Source organism: Schistocerca americana, chromosome 1, assembly GCF_021461395.2.
Source record: "Schistocerca americana isolate TAMUIC-IGC-003095 chromosome 1, iqSchAmer2.1, whole genome shotgun sequence".
Lineage (NCBI taxonomy): Eukaryota > Metazoa > Arthropoda > Insecta > Orthoptera > Acrididae > Schistocerca > Schistocerca americana.
Genome location: NC_060119.1, coordinates 1073290429 through 1073312227, shown reverse-complemented (window position 1 = coordinate 1073312227; position 21799 = coordinate 1073290429). Strand labels below are relative to the sequence as shown.

Sequence of the window (21799 nt, the reverse complement as noted above, 5' to 3'; positions counted from 1 at the left end):
ACATAACATTTTTTTAAACGAATGTTCCACTGTAAAACGCTCCGGACGCATTCTAGCAGACCTGCAATTTGCAGAGACATCCAGGTTCCAGAATGTATTTTCACTCTTAAACGGAATGACCAATGATTTGAAGCTTTTTGGCAGATCAAAACTTGACGAAAGATTCGAATAAGTAACCTTCGCCTCTTTTTACCCTCCTCTTCATTTAGTTCTTGTGCTCGCCAATATTCTACCTTTTCGGCATGGCTTCAAATGCGACTGAGTTATCCAAACTTCACAGAAGTTCTCCTGCAAACCGGAAGGGAGGATAATTCGGGGGAATGGTCCAGAATAAAAAAATTGTGACATGTCCTGCGTGTCCGTGGAACCCTCCGTCATCGAACAAACAAGTGCTCGCCTACAAAAAAGGATGTTCAAATGTGTGTGAATTCCTAAGGGACCAAACTACTGAGGTCATCGGTCCCTAGACTTACACACTACTTAAACTAACTTACTCTAAGAACAATACACACACCCATGCCCGAGGGAGGACTCGAACCTGCAGCGGCAGGGGCCCTTGAGCGTTTGGTATTTACCTCTACCTATCCATTCTACAGCCTTTGCTGGCAAAATTGTGTGTGTTTAAAAGTTATGTTATTTCCTTAAGACTGGTTTTTAACTTTTATATGCTCCCTAACTGCTGTAATAAAATTAAAACGGAAAGAACATATAGCAGGTCTGTTGCAATGTTAAAACCTCACTACCAATTAATTATTGCTTATTACTCGTGCATGGATTGAGAATTACACTACTCTCACACATCTTAAGCAAACCGTTAATAAATAGTACATAGGTTCCAAAGTATAGGAGGAAGACTAAAAAAAAACGCTCTGCAACGTATACTATAAAGAACTGCCTGCAACCTTAAGCGGAGGAATAACAGGTCTGCATCATCGAATGATAACCTTTGGGCTCTGTGGACTCTTAGTCCATCCGCACTTCCTCTACCTTTCAAAACAAATCTGCTCTTAGCTATTTGAGTTGTTCTTATGCTTTCACTCCAATTAGTGTGAGATAATTATAGTTTGAATGAACGCTACACAACTCAGGAAGAGTTTCGCACACTAACAAATAAATAACTCGCTACTCAGGTAAAAACACACTGCACTGTTGGGGCTCTACGCCCTCTGATGGGTTTGGCGTACATAAAAAAAAAGATACAATCGCCATGCACAAGTGTTGTAGAAAGCATGTACGCTCAGTTTAATGCCTGAAATTCCCTAGTTACATCGTTTTACCAGGCGGTGAGCGCGTCCAGCCTTTGTGACAGGCCAGCTCGATACTGTAAAGACGCCGGGTGACATTTACTGAACTGTATGAAATGAAATCGTCATAAGTTCTGAACGATTTGCATTAGAACGTTGAGATTGCACGGTTGGCCGCAGGGCGTGATGTTAATTAATAAGCGCATTATGGTTTGGTTTATCGACGAAGTCCACTTTCATTTGTATGGTTTCGTCAATAGGCAAAACCTGCGCGTTTTGGGGACTGAGAGTCCGCTTTTCGCAATCGAGAAGTCTCTTCACCCTCAACGGGTGACTGTGTGGTGTGCAGTATCAGTCACGGAATAATCGGTGCGATATTCCTTGATGGCACGGTGACGGCCGAACGGCGCGTGAAGGTTTTGGAAGACGATTTCATCCCCATTATCCAAAGTGACCCCGATTAAGACAAGATGTGGTTAATGCAAAACGGAACTCCACCCTATCGAAGCAGGAGAATCCTGGAGGAGCACTTTGGGGACCGCATTCTGGCTCTGGTGTGCCCACAGGCCGCTGGCATGGGCCTCGACTGGCCGCCATATTCTCCGGATCTGAACACGTGCGACTTCCTTTTGTGGGGCTACATTAAAGACAAGGTGTACAGAAATAATCCCAAAACCATTGCTGAACTGAAAACAGCCATTCAGGAGGTCATCGACAGCATTGATGTTCCGACACTTCAGCGGGTTATGCAGAATTTCGCTGTTCGTCTGCGCTGCATCATCGCCAATGATGCCACGCATATCGAACATGTCATACCCTAAATCCGAATATTTTTAGTGACGTTTACATGTTGAATAAAGTGTGTGCACGCCGTAGTCTGTAACTAATTTAGGTTTTTTCCTCCATATAGTTAAATTATTGTCACCTTGTACGATAGAAGGGAGAACTCTATTGATACAAGCTGCAACACGTCTCAGATACGTTTTTGAGCTGTTAATATGATCGTAAAATTATTTTAAGCATTTTAGTAAGAAGGTGGCACTGCAAGAACGCAACAACACGAAGAGCGCAGTTATTAGGAAAAGTGACATGTCTGATGTCACAGTTGTTAGAAAAGTTACAAGTAGGGGGCGCAGACCATTGTTCGAGGCAGAAAGTATTGGGTGTGAGATGACCTGTAGCTGATGGTAGTTCCACATTAGTGGCGTAATAATCTTTTTGATCGTTCATCTTATGTTGACAAAGACAAAATGTGAAGGGTCGCGTAGGCAGTGACTTTAATCGGTGTTTTGAAATTATACTTTTGCTTGTTACAGTACCTACTGAGTTAGACGTTGGTAGCAGAGATAAACAAAGCTTATATCGTGTCATTACATCTCTCAACTTGCTGACGGTATGTATTACGTGCTTATTATCAGGTTGCAAGCTTTCTCCGTGTTGTATTAAATCGTCGCTGACGACATTCTGGTCGCGGTTGTGTGGGCAACTATGTTTATCGTCTTGGAGAATACCGTGCGTCTTGTTGTGAAGCAGATTCAGAACTATCCTGGCGTTTCGTTTTCCAAGTCTCGCGTGGCAACAGCACTATAATTGTGAACTCATACGGGAGTCGCTAATGATTTAAACTTACGATTGTCTCTTGTGAATCGGAGTTAGCATCTACCCTATAGGTTACTGGAATTCTGAATAATTTTCCTATTGTTTATTTTCATATGTTCTTACTGTGTGTGTTTCCCAGTTTCCATGTTTCGAGAGAACTATTTAAATGCAGAATTCCGAACACACTTCTATAAATCTATAAAGCCGGCAACATTAATATCAAGGAAACATTAGCATTTTATAGAACTACTTGCTCCGCCCAATTACAGTGATTTACTAATTTTTTTAACATTCTGACAGGGAAGGTTTTAAAATGACCACATTGGTACGCAGGAAAGCACAAGGCTTCTGACCAGATTAACTTTCTTCAGTGCTCCGCTGGTGATGCAGGGGACGAAATACACAGCTAGCAGCTCCTTAGGTGCAGCTGGGCTCCGTCTATCACCAGCTCGACCCTACATATACATTGCCGCAAAAAATTAGTATACCTGGAAAAACAGTGTTGATTTTGATCCGATGACGGTATATGTAACCAGGGAACAGAAGATGTACTGAAAATGGTTTCAGCGTCGTCCGCCAACAGACAGCGTAGCGCCACAGCTGCCAGAGTGCCATCTGCGTCTATCGTTCAATAGAGAATGCTCACAGCCAGATGGCTTAGAGCAGGGGTTCTCAACAAAATTTTCTCGAGGACCCTCTCATCGAGCATGATTGGCACCTTGTCATATCACAGTATCAAGTACCTAAAAAAGCCAAATTAAGAGTCTTTTTGTACATTTTCTATTTTTGGTACTTAGAAAAACATTGACATTCATTTTTGAAAAAATATTGAGCTTAAAACTTTTTTAATTTATCTATCATTGTTATTGTTAAATTTTTGATTATTGCTCAAAATCTTTGTCTTCAAATCTGATACAAGCAGCCATCGTCTCCCAATTGTTCCTCTACTGTAAACAGTACACAACGCTGTAAAATTCATATCATTCTGTGCTTAGCATTTTCTTAAACGCTATAAGGGGACCAAAACGTAACTACGAAAAACACCCCCATACCGTAATACCACCTTCTCTGTACTTCACTTTTGGCGCTATACATGATGGCAGGTAAAGGTCCCCAGGCACTCGCCAAACCCTTCCACTAGATTGCTGCATGGTATACCGTGATTCGTCACTACAAAGCGCTTGCTTCCAGTCATCTACCATCCAGTGGCGTCCTCTTCGCACCACCTCAAGAGTCACTTAGCATTCACTACAAAAATGTGTGGTTTATGAGGAGCTGCTCACTCATTACTCTTTTTAATTCCCCACACACATCGATTTGGCATCTGAACTGCTGGTAGCACTTTGGAACTCATGAGGGATTCCTTCTGCTGATTTCATGCATTTTTTTTTACAACTATCCTCCGCAATGCTCGACGGCCCCTTCGTCAGCACATGAGATATACCAGATGTTAGTTAAGCTGCGATTGTTCCTTCGCATTTCCATATCACACTCACACCTACCACAGTCGACTTGGACAGTTTTAGACGGTTTCAAATGCCCTTGATGGATTTGTTGCTCAAGAGATATCCAATGGCTAGTCCATGTTTGTTTGCAATGAACTCTCCAGATCGACCTATTCCCCTGTTACAGTGTCGCTACTGACAACACACTCACTCACTCACTCACTCAGAAATGAAAGGGTCCCTCATGCCTCGTGCTGCACAGGCTAAGCAGCTGCCTGCTGTTCCTGCAGTCATGTTGTTGTTTGTCGTTAGCTCATGACATCACTGACCAGAGTTGTCCAAGAAGTTGGCCTCAGTTGTTACAGATATTCCGCATACCTGCAACATTCCGAGTGTCGGAAGTCATGCCTGCAAGAAATCTGAGCACTGGAAGGTCAGCTGAAGATGAACCTGATGTCCCAGTTGTCCAACGAGGATGATGTCAGACAGAAAAGATGAGTAGCTGTTGGAACCGATCATTCAGGAGTGGGGCGCAGGTGTCCAGGTAAAGCTGGTGAGTAGGGTAGTCATATGGGAGACACAGGGCGAGTAGTAGGGCTCAACTCTGTGACACCTGGAGACGATTGATGTGGGTTGGAGCAGCGTTGCCCCACACGATGGAACCATACTCCAACACAAGATGAATTAGGACAAGTATAGGGTTACACCACAACTCAGGGGAAGAATAGATGCTGGTCTGAGCAGTGGAACAAGGTGCAGAGACACCCCAATGCCTTGTTAACAGATGACACAGCTGTGGGGTTGCTATGTTTGACTGTGGTCTAGGGTCATCCCCATGTGCCTGCCCATTGTGGACCAGTGGCAGTGTGAGATTAAGTGCCTGTTATGTGAATATGAGTGCCCAACACTTTGTGGCACTGAATTAAAGGCACTACTTTGTCAACCAGGCATCAAAGATGTCACAGGTGAGCTGCAGGCAGTGGTGCAGCATTCCCATGTCCAGGTTTTTGCTGATGCTAAGTACAGTGTCATACACATCCAGCACCATCTATGCAAACCAAAGTGCTTATCCAGGATGAGACCCTCCACAGTCACATGATGCAATAACGTCCTATCATAGAGCCATTCGAAGGCCTTGTAGAGTGGCTGCTGCAGGTTGAAAGGTTGATAATGTTGTGACATCCAAGGATCCTCACTGCTCTTCGGAAGGGTCACCAAATCCACATTTCCACGTAGAATATTCAGCAGATCAAAGGACGATACTGAATATGGAGGTCAGCAGGCGATGAGCAGTGGGAGGAAGTTGTCACAGGGTAGCCTTCGAAGGACTGAGGTGCTGGAGCTAAATTCCTACCTCCTCCTCTGAGATGGGGTGGATGGTGTCATCTTCAGCAATGGTAGCCAGGAACCTAGGGAGCCGCACTTCCATCACGAGCTCTGAGTCAATGGGATCCACCACGAGAGAGACAGTTTCCATGTAGGCATCAGCCAAGACACAGGCTTTTGCATCGGTATCACAGATGACATCTTGGCCTGCCTGCAGGAATGAAATCCGCTGCTGCTGGTGGAGGAAGCTTTTTGCCATTTGCCAGGCACTGCCACCATTGAGGTGGAAGATGGCAATTTTTGCTGCCCAGTCCTGGTTACAATGCTTGTTGAGCACCATCTGGGTGTCTCGACAGAACTAGAGGAGACATCGCTTTGTTGTCAGATGACAAGTCTGCTGCCACTGGCAGAAAATCTGGTTCTTACCCCAATGGCCTCGAGGATGGGAGGAGGCAGTGGCCATGAGAAGTCTGGCAACCAGGGTGGTTGGGAGAGGCTGCCCACACCATCCAGAGTGTGCTGCGTGTGAAGTGATCCAGAGAAATATCAGCCTCGATGACAGCAGGGTTGGGCATTGTCTCTTGGTCAGCAACCACATAAGCCCAGAAATAATCCCAATCGAAGTCACAAAGAGAGCAGTGACAAAGTGGTGGTGCTATGCTGTCTACGTCCATACCAAACAGCATTGGTAAATGTATTGAGGATAGCATGCAGTTCATTGAGGTGTAAGTGAATGCACGAATTCCCTTAAGAATGGTGATGTACATAACATCAGGTAGGCTTCAGTTGGGATAGATAGTGGGATCGTACAACCCCAGGATGATCGCACCATACTGCTGGGAGACACAAAGGAGATGCTGGCCACTGGTACAGCATTCTGGATGTTTCGTTTGAAAGTCACCAGCAACAAAGAGCTTCCCCTTAACGACATGGCCACATAGATGTCAGCCAAATTGAGGATCCCATGGGATGGACTGTACGCTGCAATGAAGGTGACAAACCCAGTCAAAGTACAGGCTTCCGACTGTGGTCAGAGCTAGCAGCTGCAGCATGTGGTGATGGAATGACTTCTTAACTAAGACCACAGTGCCTTCATCGCACAGACAACAATAGCTGGTTTGAGATGAGTTTCGCAAATGAGGCAGGTGTCAGTGGTCTGGTCATGAAGAAACTGACGAAACTCGTCAGCCTGGGTGCAGATACCGTTAGCACTTCAGGCATAAACAATGAGTCCCCGGATGAAGGCATTAGCCATGATGCTGGTGACAGAGAATGGGAGCCATGGCCTGGACCTCAGCTGCAACTGCAAGGACCGTGAGACTTGGCAGTTTTTGGACAAGCTTGTGGATGGATCTTAGGATCTCCCACAGCTCAGAGTCATTGCTGTAGCAGAAGACACGTCATATGGGACTGGGGAAGTGCAAGAGGGCACCACTACAGCCACGACTGTGCGTGGTAGCTGGGCTGACCGACTGCAGGGAGGCAGTTGATGACTGAGTAGTGGAGGCGTGCGCCACCAGGTGGCAATGTCCAAGCAGAGCAGCTGTGGCATTATGTTGGACTGGTGGCAGCATAGGAGAATCAGCATCAGACAGATCAGGATGGGACGGAAGCCCCAAATGGACTACAGGCAATGGTGACACTGATTGGACAGGTGGCGACACCTCATACCGTCCAGTGGCAAAGCTCACTCCAGAATGTACCTGCCATGATGTAGCCTACTTATCTGCTTCTTCGAGGCACGCCTTGAATGCACAGCCCTTGCTGTGGTGAGGGCCAGCTCACTTCACACAGTGTACTAGCATGGAGTAGTGGTTAACCACCTGGTTCACACCCTGGCAGGAGAAGCATTCAGTGTGCAGCCCCTTGGCATGGAGTTCTACTGTAACTTGACTTGGGCCACAAATTCCTGCTGAAAGATCTTCCACTTTTCCTCGTTGTTAATGAGAACAGCAAGGAAGAGCTGCATAACCTTGGGAGTATGGGGAGATTTCATATGCTATGTGGAGCGTATGCTGAAGCCCAATCTTCAAGCTTTTCTTTCTGGTGATTTGGGAACATCTTGAAGAGGAGATGACTTGCAGATGAGCTCCATCACTTTGCCACAGTCATCAGCATTGTGCAGGGTAACCTTGTAGAGGTCGTGAACTGCAACCCACAAGGATGATGGCGAGGCTGCACTCATGATCTTCAGGTGGAAGGACCTGAAGTCTTCTGTCCACTCAATGAGAATGGGTGGCGATGCAGTATCTTTTTTCATTGGTGGGGCAACCTCAGAGTCCCCAACTTGGGCCAGAGATGTCTTCAGAGCGGTTGGCGTCTGATCCAGCACAGCAGTCCTGGCGGTGTGTTTGCGCTAGGGAACGATGAGAACATCTTCCTGGGATGGCATTTCCGACAGCTTGGACGCCTTGGCGAGTTTGCGAAGTGTGTTCTTTGTAGGGTGCATAATAACAGAGGCAGTGACGAAAGACTGGGAGAACGACTCGTTCTCTGCAGCAGTGGCATGCCACTTGAGACTGCTTTTGAGACTGGTCTGTACCACTTCCATTATCCGTCTGTGCGCTATTTCCTTAGACAGATGTCCCATGAGGAACGTAAAGGTAGCCTCAGGAAGTGTGTCCATGGCAGCAGTCCACTCTTCGGCATGAACGCCAGTGGAGACGACACAACATGGCAGCCGGCGGCGGACGATGTCCCAAGAGGACAAACGGCTGCAGACGACGTCCCAACAAGACAGACACCGAGAGAGGTGGCGCAGTGGTTAGCACCTTGGAATCACATTAGGGAGGACGACGGTTCAAACCCGCGTCCGACCATCCTGATTTAGGTTTTCCGTGATTTCCCTAAATCGCTTCAGGCGAATGCCCGGATGGTTCCTTTGAAAGGATAATGCCGATTTCCTTCCCATCCATCTCTAATCCAAGCTTGTGCTCCGTCCCTAACGACCTCGTTGTCGACAGAACGTTGTAACACTACTCCCCTCCTCCAACAGGGCAGACGGCAGCAGAAGCAGGAACAGGCTCTTGTGAGGTACTGCCGTAAGGAGGTGTTTCCCGCCAGATCAAGAGGAAGTTGCTATGCACACGATGAATAGCAATGAACAGCCCTGCGCGCCGATAGCGCCATTGAGAAGTCGCGTCCAAATTGTCGGCCACATTCGAGCACCGGGTCGTCTAAGTGGGTGGTGGGATAGGACCGCCGACGAAGCAAGCTCCGCCACACCCTTCACTTCAGCTCGCCAGTTTTCGCTCTTGCGCATCGTAATTCCGAATGACCTACTGAAAACACAATACTACCCACCTCCTTTTATACTGGCGAGCCCGCCTCTCGTGACATCTAATGGGCAGTTCCGCATTACATAGGGGGTGTCCGAATACTGTTGATCAGATAGGGTACTTCCCCATGATGCACAACTCTGCTGTGGCGTCTGGCACAGCTTTTTGTCGAGCACCTCCGTAATGCTTACTAATAGAACGCTACGTGCCTGAATGTATGAGTTTCCTGTCATGCCATTAAATAAAATAAAGACGAACCGCGACGAAAACGCACCCGAAATGTTGGATTTTCTCTTTATTTTTCTATTAATACAACCTGGTCAGCGTCCCGTACCTACGAGTAATACTCCATAATCGACTCCTGTAAACGGACGCACTATGTGTAAATAGAGCACGTACCGAGTTATACCTTCATGGAAAAGCATTACTTAATTCTGAGAGCGCCTAAAGCGTCTCAATGAAGCCTGCATGACAGGTCTCGCACTGAAATGAATGTTTTCTTCCAGGTCATAGAAGATTAAAAAGAAGATTGTCGCTGTGCTCTACGTTTTTTGTGATGTTCGCTTACACACAATGTCATGTCAGTTATGCCTGCGCATGTTCAGAAACCGCACTGCGACTAATGGTGGCAAAACATTTAGAAGATACACGTAGTATTACTTCATCTCCCATTGGCACTCGCAAATGAATACTGAGTGTTACGGAGATGCTCAGGAAACTGAAATAGCATTTGACAGAATAATGATACAGATGGACTACAGAACGATTTTACTAATTACATATTATATATATGAGGTATAAAATACGGAAACAGTGCGCTGTTTTTCATTACTGAACCACTTACATCAAAAAGATAGCCGAATCGCTATATTTTTCTGATGTCTGTCCACCGTAACGTATTCAAAACTATATGTACTGTGTTGCCCAGAATGCTTTAGCGTGCCACGAATCTCTGCCACACAAATGATGCAGCTGACCTATAATTATGTTTGCAGTTCTCAAATATTGATTTACATGATATACAGCGTTAAAACAAATACAGACAAAGAAGTAAAAATATTTGCCAGGTGTGGGGTTCGAACCCACGCTCCCTCTCGGGAACCAGAACTTAAGTCTGGCGCCTTAACCGCTCGGCCAACCTGGCTGCTTGTATACTGGCTCCCTTCGAAAGGTACTTCACAGAGCGACCTCGTTCGTTCTGCGCTACAATATTCATATTGCGGAAAAGTGACTGCAATTCATTGTCAAATCAACAGAAGAAAAAAATGCCTTGGATGAGTGCCCGAGGAGTACCAAACTTCAGTACGTCGAGCAGATAAAACAAGATATGTAATTGACAACTTACACAACTGAACTTACTGAAGATAAGAACTGGAATTGCTCCTGACCAAACTACAGATTAAAAAGAAAAGAAAAAGAAGAAAAAGAAACTTTGAAAACTGCAGTAACGATCTGCCCGTTGGGGTCTGAAATTATTGCGATCGCGTATTGTCATTACTTGCCTACTACACTCATTTACAATGCCGGTAGTGAAGTCGGAGCATGTAATAACAGGACACTAATTATAGACAGCACAATATATTCAATTTCTATCGATATGGAGGGCAATATACCTCAAGGGTATTGGTTTAAAATGTATTGTTCATCATTTCAGAATTACCTTCCAATATCGACATATCCAAAAGTCATTCTGCGCTTAAGGGGCCCTCATACGCTCAATATTAATTAATGAATAATAATGGCTGTGATATCAGTATTGCGGTTTTTTACAGTATAGAACAAGACAGCAGAACTTTAAAAATATTGATGCTCAATATATACGGTACAACAGGTTGTTCCTGCGCAATAAACAGCTGTTCCTGCCGATACCGAAAGAAATTCAATCGCGCCGAACTAATTTTCGTGAAGAACTGAAAAAAAAAGAAGCTATATGACAAAAGATCAGGAAGTGAGCTGAAATATGCATATAAAAGCACCATACAGGACTCTGAGAAATGAAATTCCTGATTGATTAGGAAACGCGAGATACTGCGACATGACAGTATGCAGAACTGTTTATATCCTGTCTGAATGACTCGTTCACTTAATCATCATTCCCCTCCCCAAACCAGTACGGATAGAAACTGGAAATTTGCTAAGGGTTTTGATATTTACTATAGGTGTCGCTTAGGAAGAGATTTTTCGATATCCTATCCCTCAGGGGGAGAAATAGGGGATAAGGGTTTCTTTGAAAATATATTGTTCTTGATGCAATGTTGAAGCTAGACCTACAAAAATTGGCATTTGGTTTCTCGGCCAGAAATAAAGTAATACGTGTTTCAGCGTTTTTGAAAATTTAGCCTCTGGGGATGAAATCAAAGGTGAAAGTTTATTTTTAAATAACATTATCAAAAAATGACAACAATATTTTTAAAGCTACATCTATGAACAATTGTATTTGACTAGGGGGTGAAATAAGAATCAGATGCAATATTCTATGAAAATGCGTCATTATGAAGGCATTTTAAGGCTAACACTATGAAAATTTGTATTTGGCTTCTCAGAAATAAAACAATACGTGTTTCACCGTTTTTGGGAATTCAACCCCTATGGGGATGAACTTTTATGGAAATATTTCATCATGGATTTTTCAAGCTAAAAGTATGAAAACTTTTATTTGGCTACCCTATTGGAAATAAAAAATACGCTTGTCATTGTTTTTCGAAATTCAATCTTTAAGGAGGTAAAATAGAGGGCGCAATGTTTTACGAAAATAGTTAATTGCAAACGCATTTTTAAAGTTAAATCTTTGAAAACTGGTGATTGGCTCCTCTGTTTGAAATGAAAAAATACGTTTCACTGGTTTTGGAAATTCAGCCCCTAAGGGGGTGAAATGGGGCCACACTCACTGACTCAAATATCCCCCCACTCCAATCCGCTAAGGATAGAAACTTGAAATTTGGAGGGGGTGTATATCTACACTGCAAGCGCCATTTAAGAAGTGACTGCTCGAAATTCCACTCCTAAGGGGGTGAAATAGGGGATGAAGGGCTTAATGAAAGTATGTCGCTATTAAGTAAATTTTGAAGCTAGAAGTACGAAAACTAACATTCGGAAATAAAAAAATACATGTTCAGCATTTTTGGAAAGTCAACCACTAAGGGGGTAAAACAGTTGGAAGTTTTTTTGAAACTAATTCATTAAAGAATTACTAAAGCATTTTCGAAACCACATCTATGAAAATTGGTATTTGACTTCTGAGTTGTTGTTGTTGTTGTTGTTGTGGTCTTCAGTCCTGAGACTGGTTTGATGCAGCTCTCCATGCTACTCTATCCTGTGCATGCTTCTTCATCTCCCAATACCTACTGCAGCCTACATCCTTCTGAATCTACTTAGTGTAGTCATCTCTTGGTCTCCCTCTGTGATTTTTACCCTCCACGCTGCCCTCCAGTACTAAATTGGTGATCCCTTGATGCCTCAGAACATGTCCTACCAACCGATCCCTTCTTCTAGTCAAGTTGTGCCACACTCTCCTCCTCTCCCCAATTCTATTCAGTACCTCCTCATTAGTTACATTATCTACCCATCTAATCTTTAGCATTCTTCTGCAGCACCGCATTTCAAAAGCTTCTATTCTCTTCTTGTCTAAGCTATTTATTGTCCATGTTTCACTTCCATACATGGCTAGACTCCATACAAATACTTTCAGAAATGACTTCCTGACACTTAAATCAATACCGTACTCGATGTTAACAAATTTCTCTTCTTCAGAAACGCTTTCCTTGCCATTGCCAATCTACATTTTAATTCCTCTCTACTTCGACCATCATCAGTTATTTTGCTCCCCAAATAGCAAAACTCCTTTACTACTTTAAGTGTCTCATTTCCTAATCCAATTCCCTCAGCTTCACCTGATTTAATTAGACTACATTCCACTATCCTCATTTTACTTTTATTGATGTTCATCTTATATCCTTCTTTCAAGACACTGTCCATTCCGTTCAACTTCCCTTCCAGGTCCTTTGCTGTCTCTGATAGAATTACAATGTCATCGACGAACCTCTAAGTTTTTATTTCTTCTCCGTGGATTTTAATACCTACTCCCCTGCCACCTTCAGAATTTGAAAGAGAGTATTCCAGTCAACATTGTCAAAAGCTTTCTCTGAGTCCACAAGTGCTAGAAACGTAGGTTTGCCTTTCCTTAACTTTTCTTCTATGATAAGTCATAGGTTCAGTATTGCCTCAGGTGATCCAACATTTCTTCAGAATCCAAACTGATGTTCCCCGACGTTGGCTTCTACCAGTTTTCCCATTCATCTGTAAAGAATTCGTGTTAGTATTTTGCAGCTGTGACTCATTAAACTGATAGTTCAGCAGATTTCATATGTGTCAACACCTCCCTTCTTTGGGATTGGAATTATTATATTCTTCTTGAAGTCTGAGGGTATTTGATCTGTCCCATACATCTTGCTCACCAGATGGTAGAGTTTTGTCAGGGCTGGCTCTCCCAAGGCCATCAGTAGTTCTAATGGAATGTTGTCTACTCCCAGGGCCTTGTTTCGACTTAGGTCTTTCAGTGCTCTGTCAAACTCTTCACGCAGTATCATAGCTCCCATTTCATCTTCATCTATGTCCTCTTCCATTTCTATAATATTGTCATCAAGTACATTGGCGTTGTATAGACCCTCTATATACTCCGTCCACCTCTCTGTTTTCTCTTCTTTGTTTAGGACAGGGTTTCCATCTGAGCTCTTGATATTCATACAAGTGGTTCTCTTTTCTCCAAAGGTCTCTTTAATTTTCCTGTAGGCAGTATCTATCTTACCCCAAGTGATATATGCCTCTACATCCTTACATTTGTCCTCTAGCCATCCCTGCTTAGCCATTTTGCACTTCCTGTCGATCTCATTTTTGAGACTTTGCATTCCTTTTTGCCTGCTTCATTTACAGAATTTTTATATTTTCTCCTTTCATCAATTAAATGCAATATTTCTTCTGTTATCCAAGGATTTCTACTAGCCCTTGTCTTTTTACCTACTTGATCCTCTGCTGCCTTCACTATTTAATCTCTCAGAGCTGCCCATTCTTCTTCTGATGTATTTCCTTCCCCTGATCTCGTCAATCGTTCCCTAATGCTCTGCCTGAAACTCTAGATTAGATTAGATTAATACTAGTTCCATGGATCATGAATACGATATTTTGTAATGATGTGGAACGAGTCGAATTTTCCAATACGTGACATAATTAGGTTAATTTAACAACATACTTAAGTTAATATAACAACTTTATTTTTTTGTGGTTTTTTTTTATTTTTGAATATTTTTTTTCTTAATTTATATCTAAAAATTCCTCTATGGAGTAGAAGGAGTTGTCATTCAGAAATTCTTTTAATTTCTTCTTAAATACTTGTTGGTTATCTGTCAGACTTTTGATACTATTTGGTAAGTGACCAAAGACTTTAGTGCCAGTATAATTCACCCCTTTCTGTGCCAAAGTTAGATTTAATCTTGAATAGTGAAGATTGTCCTTTCTCTTAGTATTGTAGTTATGCACACTGCTATTACTTTTGAATTGGGTTTGGTTGTTAATAACAAATTTCATAAGAGAGTATATATACTGAGAAGCTACTGTGAATATCCCTAGATCCTTAAATAAATGTCTGCAGGATGATCTTGGGTGGACTCCAGCTATTATTCTGATTCCACGCTTCTGTGCAATAAATACTTTATTCCTCAGTGATGAATTACCCCAAAATATGATGCCATACGAAAGCAATGAGTGAAAATAGGCGTAGTAAGCTAATTTACTAAGATGTTTATCACCAAAATTTGCAATGACCCTTATTGCATAAGTAGCTGAACTCAAACGTTTCAGCAGATCATCAATGTGTTTCTTCCAATTTAATCTCTCATCAATGGACATACCTAAAAATTTGGAATATTCTACCTTAGCTATATGCTTCTGATTAAGGTCTATATTTATTAATGGCGTCATACCATTCACTGTACGGAACTGTATGTACTGTGTCTCATCAAAATTCAGTGAGAGTCCGTTTACAAGGAACCACTTAGTAATTTTCTGAAAGACAGTATTGACAATTTCATCAGTTAATTCTTGTTTCTCAGGTGTGATTACTATACTTCTATCATCAGCAAAGAGAACTAACTTTGCCTCTTCATGAATATAGAATGGCAAGTCATTAATATACAATAAGAACAACAAAGGACCCAAGACTGACCCTTGTGGAACCCCATTCTTGATAGTTCCCCAGTTTGAGGAATGTGCTGATCTTTGCATGTTACGAGAACTACTTATTTCAACTTTCTGCACTCTTCCAGTTAGGTACGAATTAAACCATTTGTGCACTGTCCCACTCATGCCACAATACTTGAGCTTGTCTAGCAGAATTTCATGATTTACACAATCAAAAGCCTTTGAGAGATCACAAAAAATCCCAATGGGAGGTGTTCGGTTATTCAGATCATTCAAAATTTGACTGGTGAAAGCATATATGGCATTTTCTGTTGAAAAACCTTTCTGGAAACCAAACTGACATTTTGTTAGTACTTCATTTTTACAGATATGTGAAGCTACTCTTGAATACATTACTTTCTCAAAAATTTTGGATAAAGCTGTTAGAAGGGAGATTGGACGGTAATTGTTGACATCAGATCTATCCCCCTTTTTATGCAAAGGTATAACAATAGCATATTTCAGTCTATCAGGGAAAATGCCCTGTTCCAGAGAGCTATTACACAGGTGGCTGAGAATCTTACTTATCTGTTGAGAACAAGCTTTTAGTATTTTGCTGGAAATGCCATCAATTCCATGTGAGTTTTTGCTTTTAAGCAAGTTTATTATTTTCCTAATTTCAGAGGGAGAAGTGGGTGAGATTTCAATTGTATCAAGTTGCGTAGGTATGGCCTCTTCCATTAACAGCCTAGCATCTTCTAATGAACATCTGGATCCTACTATATCCACAACATTTAGAAAATGATTATTAAAAATATTTTCAACTTCTGACTTTTTGTTCGTAAAGTTTTCATTCAATTTGATGGTAATACTGTCTTCCTCTGCTCTTGGTTGACCTGTTTCTCTTTTAATAATATTCCAAATTGTTTTAATTTTATTATCAGAGTTGCTGATTTCAGACATGATACACATACTCCTGGATTTTTTAATAACTTTTCTTAATATAACACAGTAGTTTTTATAATTTTTGATAGTTTCTGGGTCACTACTCTTTCTTGCTGTCAGATACATTTCCCTTTTCCGGTTACAAGATATTTTATACCCTTAGTAAGCCATGGTTTGCTACAAGGTTTCTTACGAGTATATTTAACTATTTTCTTGGGGAAGCAGTTTTCAAATGCATTTACAAAAATGTCATGAAATAAATTATATTTTAAATTGGCATCAGGTTCACGGTACACCTCATCCCAGTCTAACTGCTGTAGGCTTTCCCTGAAATTTGCAATTGTTAAATCGTTGACTGAACGTACTACTTTGGAGGACTGTTTAGTATTGCTGAATGGAGCTATGTCATATATTGTAACTAGCTGTGCACCATGATCAGAAAGACCATTCTCAACAGGCTGAGCATTTATCTGGTTAAACTTATCCTGGTCTATAAAGAAGTTATCTATCAGTGAGCTGCTATCCTTTACCACCCGAGTAGGAAAATCAATAACGGGTGTCAAATTGAAAGAACCGAGTAATACTCGCTCCGGACACTGCGAGAGGGCTGTACAAGCAATGATCACACGCACGGCACAGCGGACACACCAGGAACCGCGGTGTTGGCCGTCGAATGGCGCTAGCTGCGCAGCATTTGTGCACCGCCGCCGTCAGTGTCAGCCAGTTTGCCGTGGCATACGGAGCTCCATCGCAGTCTTTAACACTGGTAGCATGCCGCGACAGCGTGGACGTGAACCATATGTGCAGTTGACGGTCTTTGAGCGAGGGCGTATAGTGGGCATGCGGGAGGCCAGGTGGACGTACCGCTGAATTGCTCAACACGTGGGGCGTGAGGTCTCTACAGCACATCGATGTTGTCGCCAGTGGTCGGCGGAAGGTGCACGTGCCCGTCGACCTGGGACCGGACCGCAGCGACGCACGGATGCACGCCAAGACCGTAGGATCCTACGCAGTGCCGTAGGGGACCGCACCGCCACTTCCCAGCAAATTAGGGACACTGTTGCTCCTGGGGTATCGGCGAGGACCATTCGCAACCGTCTCCATGAAGCTGGGCTATGGTCCCGTACACCGTTAGGCCGTCTTCCGCTCACGCCCCAACATCGTGCAGCCCGCCTCCAGTGGTGTCGCGACAGGCGTGAATGGAGGGACGAATGGAGACGTGTCGTCTTCAGCGATGAGAGTCGCTTCTGCCTTGGTGCCAATGATGGTCGTATGCGTGTTTGGCGCATGCAGGTGAGCGCCACAATCAGGACTGCATACGACCGAGGCACACAGGGCCAACACCCGGCATCATGGTGTGGGGAGCGATCTCCTACACTGGCCGTACACCACTGGTGATCGTCGAGGGGACACTGAATAGTGCACGGTACATCCAAACAGTCATCGAACCCATCGTTCTACCATTCCTAGACCGGCAAGGGAACTTGATGTTCCAACAGGGCAATGCACGTCCGCATGTATCCCGTGCCACCCAACGTGCTCTAGAAGGTGTACGTCAACTACCCTGGCCAGCAAGATCTCTGGATCTGTCCCCCATTGAGCATGTTTGGGACTGGATGAAGCGTCGTCTCACACGGTCTGCACATCCAGCACGAACGCTGGTCCAACTGAGGCGCCAGGTGGAAATGGCATGGCAAGCCGTTCCACAGGACTACATCCAGCATCTCTACGATCGTCTCCATGGGAGAATAGCAGCCTGCATTGCTGCGAAAGGTGGATATACACTGTACTAGTGCCGACATTGTGCATGCTCTGTTGCCTGTGTCTATGTGCCTGTGGTTCTGTCAGTGTGATCATGTGATGTATCTGACCCCAGGAATGTGTCAATAAAGTTTCCCCTTCCTGGGACAATGAATTCACGGTGTTCTTATTTCAATTTCCAGGAGTGTATTTCATTCTCAGCTTCTAAATCTTCTAAACAAACCAGAAGCTCATCTACTTTACTCTTTAAACTCCCAATATTTTAATGAAATATACTTACATTATTTTTAATTATACTTTTATGAGAACCTTTCCTTATTCTAACATTTGCAGTACTCTCCTGTCTGAGTTTCTCATTGTGCTTAGGCCTAGTTCCTATACCAGTGGTCACATGGTGTTCAGAGAGGCAGATTATGTCAACTGGGTTGGGTGACTTTAATTCATCAATGCAATTACCTAGGACTGAGATACAACTTGGTGGAGATAAAATTTCTGGTGATTGGTGAAAATTTATAATTGATAGCTGTGATTGGTGATCCAATGTGCTAGAATTGTGCTGTTTTATTTCTTTCGTGAACTGAAGATTTGTTTCAATCCTGACCTCTCGTAGAACTTGACATCTTTCTGTCTTACCTATCCTAAAAAAGGTGCTGCTCCAACACCTGTAACCACTGGTATTTTACCATTCATGGCAGTGCCTCCCCCCCTTAAATTTCCTGCTATTACCCCAGCCAGTTTCCCCTTCCCTTTCCTGTTGAGATGTAGGCCGTGCCTGGTATAGTCCCACCTACTGAGATAATCAACAGGAACCACACCAATATGAGCCCCCGCACCCGACCCAAGCAGCCGTTCCAACTCCAAATTAACTCTCCCAACAGAAGAGTTCAAATGAGGCCGGTCATGGCATCTCAGGACAGATACAAATTCAACATTGGTGTGTCTCGATGCCGACGCAATCTTTACCAGGTCACACTCTATACTGTACCCAGGATATCTGTCGATGCTGTTCCCTGGCCCTCCCACAATAACCACGGTGTCTTCCCTGGTAAATCCTTTACAGAGTGAACCTAAATCCTCTGTCACCTGATCCAGACTAGCACTTGGTTTGAAAAAATTTGTGACCTGGTATTCTGGTCCTAATTCCTCCTGCAGAAGTTGGCCTACACCTCTGGCATGAGAACTGCCTAACAACAAAACTTTCTTCCTTTTCGATGACTTTCCTACATTCTTTTTCAATTTCCTATTGAAAGTTTGTTGTGTCCTGTCTACACCTACAACCTCTGGTTCTTTCAGTTAATCCAGGTCCCATCTCCTTAAATTCTCACCTTTTTGCGGTTTCTTCATTTTTAATTTACAGTTCATAACCAATAGATTGTGGTCAGAGTCCACATCTGCCCGTGGATATGTCTTATTATTTAAAACCAGGCTCCTGAATCTCTGTCTTACCATTATATAACCCGAAACCTTCCAGTGTCGCCAGGACCCTCCCATGTATACAATTTCATGATTCTTGAACCAAGTGTTAACTAAGATTAAGTTATGCTCTGTGCAAAATTCTACCAGGCAACTTCCTCTTTCATTCCTTACCCCCATTCCATATTCACCTACTACTTTTCCGTCTCTTCCTTCGAATTCCAGTCATCCATGACTATTAAATTTTCGTCTCCCTTCACTATCTGAATAATTTCTTTTATTTCATAATACATTTAATCAATCTCTTCGTCATCTGCAGAGCTAGTTGGCATATAAACTTGTACTACTGTGGTAGGCGTCGGCTTCGTGTCTATCTTGGCTATAATAATGTGTTCACCATGCTGTTCGTAGTAGCTTACCTGCACTTCTTTTTTTTTATTGATTATTAAACCTACTCCTGCATTACCCCTATTTGATTTTGTATTTATAACCTATATTCACCCGACCAGAAATCTTGTTCCTCTTGCCACCGAACTTCACTAATTCCCACTGTATCTAACTTTAACCTATCCATTTCCCTTTTTAAATTTTCTAACCTACCTGCCCCATTAAGGGATCTGACATTCCACGCTACAATACTCAGAACGCCAGTTTTCTTTCTCCTGATAACGACGCCCTCCTGAGTAGTCCTCGCCTGGAGATCCGAATGGGCGACTATTTTACCTCCGGAATATTTTACCCAAGAGGACGCCATCATCATGTAACCATACAGTAAAGCTGCATGCCCTCAGTGAAAATTACGACTGTAGTTCCCCCTTGCTTTCAGCCGTTCGCAGTACCCACACAGCAAGGCCGTTTTTGCTAATGTTACAAGGCCAGATCAGTCAATCATCCAGACTGCTGCCCCTAGAGCTACTGAAAAGGCTGCTGCCCCTCTTCAGGAACCACACGTTTGTCTCCGTTGTGGTTACACCTACGGTACGGCTATCTGTATCGATGAGGCACGCAAGCCCCCCACCCATGCTTCATGAGTTAGAAATAAAAAATACGTATTTCAGTGTTTTTGGGAATTCATCTCCCAACGGGGAGAAATACATGATAACAATCCTTAAGAAAATATTTAGCTACATTGAAAAATTTTTGAAGCTAAATCTATTAAAACTGGTACTTCTGTTCTCGGTTAGATATAAAGAAATGTGTTGGGAGATTAAAGTTTCTACGGAAATATCAATACAAGAACGCAAAGGGCACGGTTAACAAAAACCTTGGACTCTATCTACAGAATCGCTATCTGGTCAGAAGTACCGATACATTCGGAAACAAACATGCTTCTATGGCCTTAATTGGCATGAAAAGTTTAGAGGGTGTTGCAATTTCTGAACAACTTAAAAATTCGATTTAAAAAATCTACGCAGTCTAAGCGAGCGACGTAGCGGGCGCTAAACTACGTAGTTTACATATGAGATTACTTCAGACGTCCAGCGAGTAACATGTTTATTTTCCTTCAACAGTCGTCACAGCAGAGACATAATGGTCATATAAGCATTCAATCAGTTTTCGTTGAACACTTGCTTTATCTCGCTGGCAACAATCGTTACAGTAGAGACATACATAGAATTCTGCGCATGTGCAAGATACATTATGCAGATCACTTTTTTTTGTAATTAGTTGTTGTGAATTACAAATCTATGCCGTCCTAAATGAGCCCCGCCGGCCAGGATGGCCGAGCGGTTCTAGGCGCTACAGTCTGGAACCGGAACCGCGCGACCGCTACGTTCGCAGGTTCGAATCCTGCCTCGGGCATGGGTGTGTGTGATGTCGTTAGGTTTAAGTAGTTCTAAGTTCTAGGGGACTGATGACCTCAGAATTTAAGTCCCATAGTGCTCAGAGCCATTTGAAACATTTTTAAATGAGCCCCTGGCCCACTGAAATGCTAACTGGAAGCTTTTCAGATCTTTCACGCTTGTTCTGCACGATTTCTGCTTTTGTTTTGCAAAACGAGCAATTCCATCGCAACACATGCCGGGATTTCCCAAGAGTAGGAATTTTGCGCCCCGTAGGACGTATTGCGCCCGGTGTAGTGCGTCGTTCCCTGGATAATAGCAAAAATAGTAAAGGTGTTTTCCCACTGAATGCGGTGCGTAATGCGCCAGTGAGTTACGTCAGACGTGACAGCTGAACGAACATTGTGCTACGTTCTATCATAGTGCAGCAATATCTGCCAGTCTGGTAAATTTCGTATGAAAAATGGTTACAAAGTGCGCTAAAAAGCCACGGGTGTGTTTTAGTGCCGAGGAACAGTTAGCTAACGCATTTTCAAACATATTTTTGACTGTTTTTCTGCGTTTCGCACATTGAGTCTGGTGCAGATAAGCAGCGTTCTGACCCTCTCCCTCCCCCCGCAGACGTAAATTACGCGCGATATTATTGTGCCATTCTTGACGTCGCACATCCGTGCAAATATATTGACACAATATTATTGTGTTGTCAATAATATTGAGCATGTGATGGGTTCATATACGCTACAGACAACTAGCTGACGTTCTACGCTTTTTTTTTATTCATGAGTGTGGGCTTACCCGGTACGATAACTACTAGTTAAATGGTAATACTCTCG

At 43.2% G+C, this 21799-nt stretch overlaps 1 protein-coding gene and 1 non-coding gene across 2 annotated transcripts in view; one reads left to right on the top strand and one right to left on the bottom strand.

The window, feature by feature from the left end:
• Window positions 1–21799, top strand: part of LOC124617385 — a 1108641-nt gene that overhangs the window by 1053703 nt on the left and 33139 nt on the right. The window lies entirely within an intron of this gene.
• Trnal-uaa lies at window positions 9954–10036 on the bottom strand. The gene has a single exon. It is a non-coding gene; the product is annotated as a tRNA-Leu (tRNA).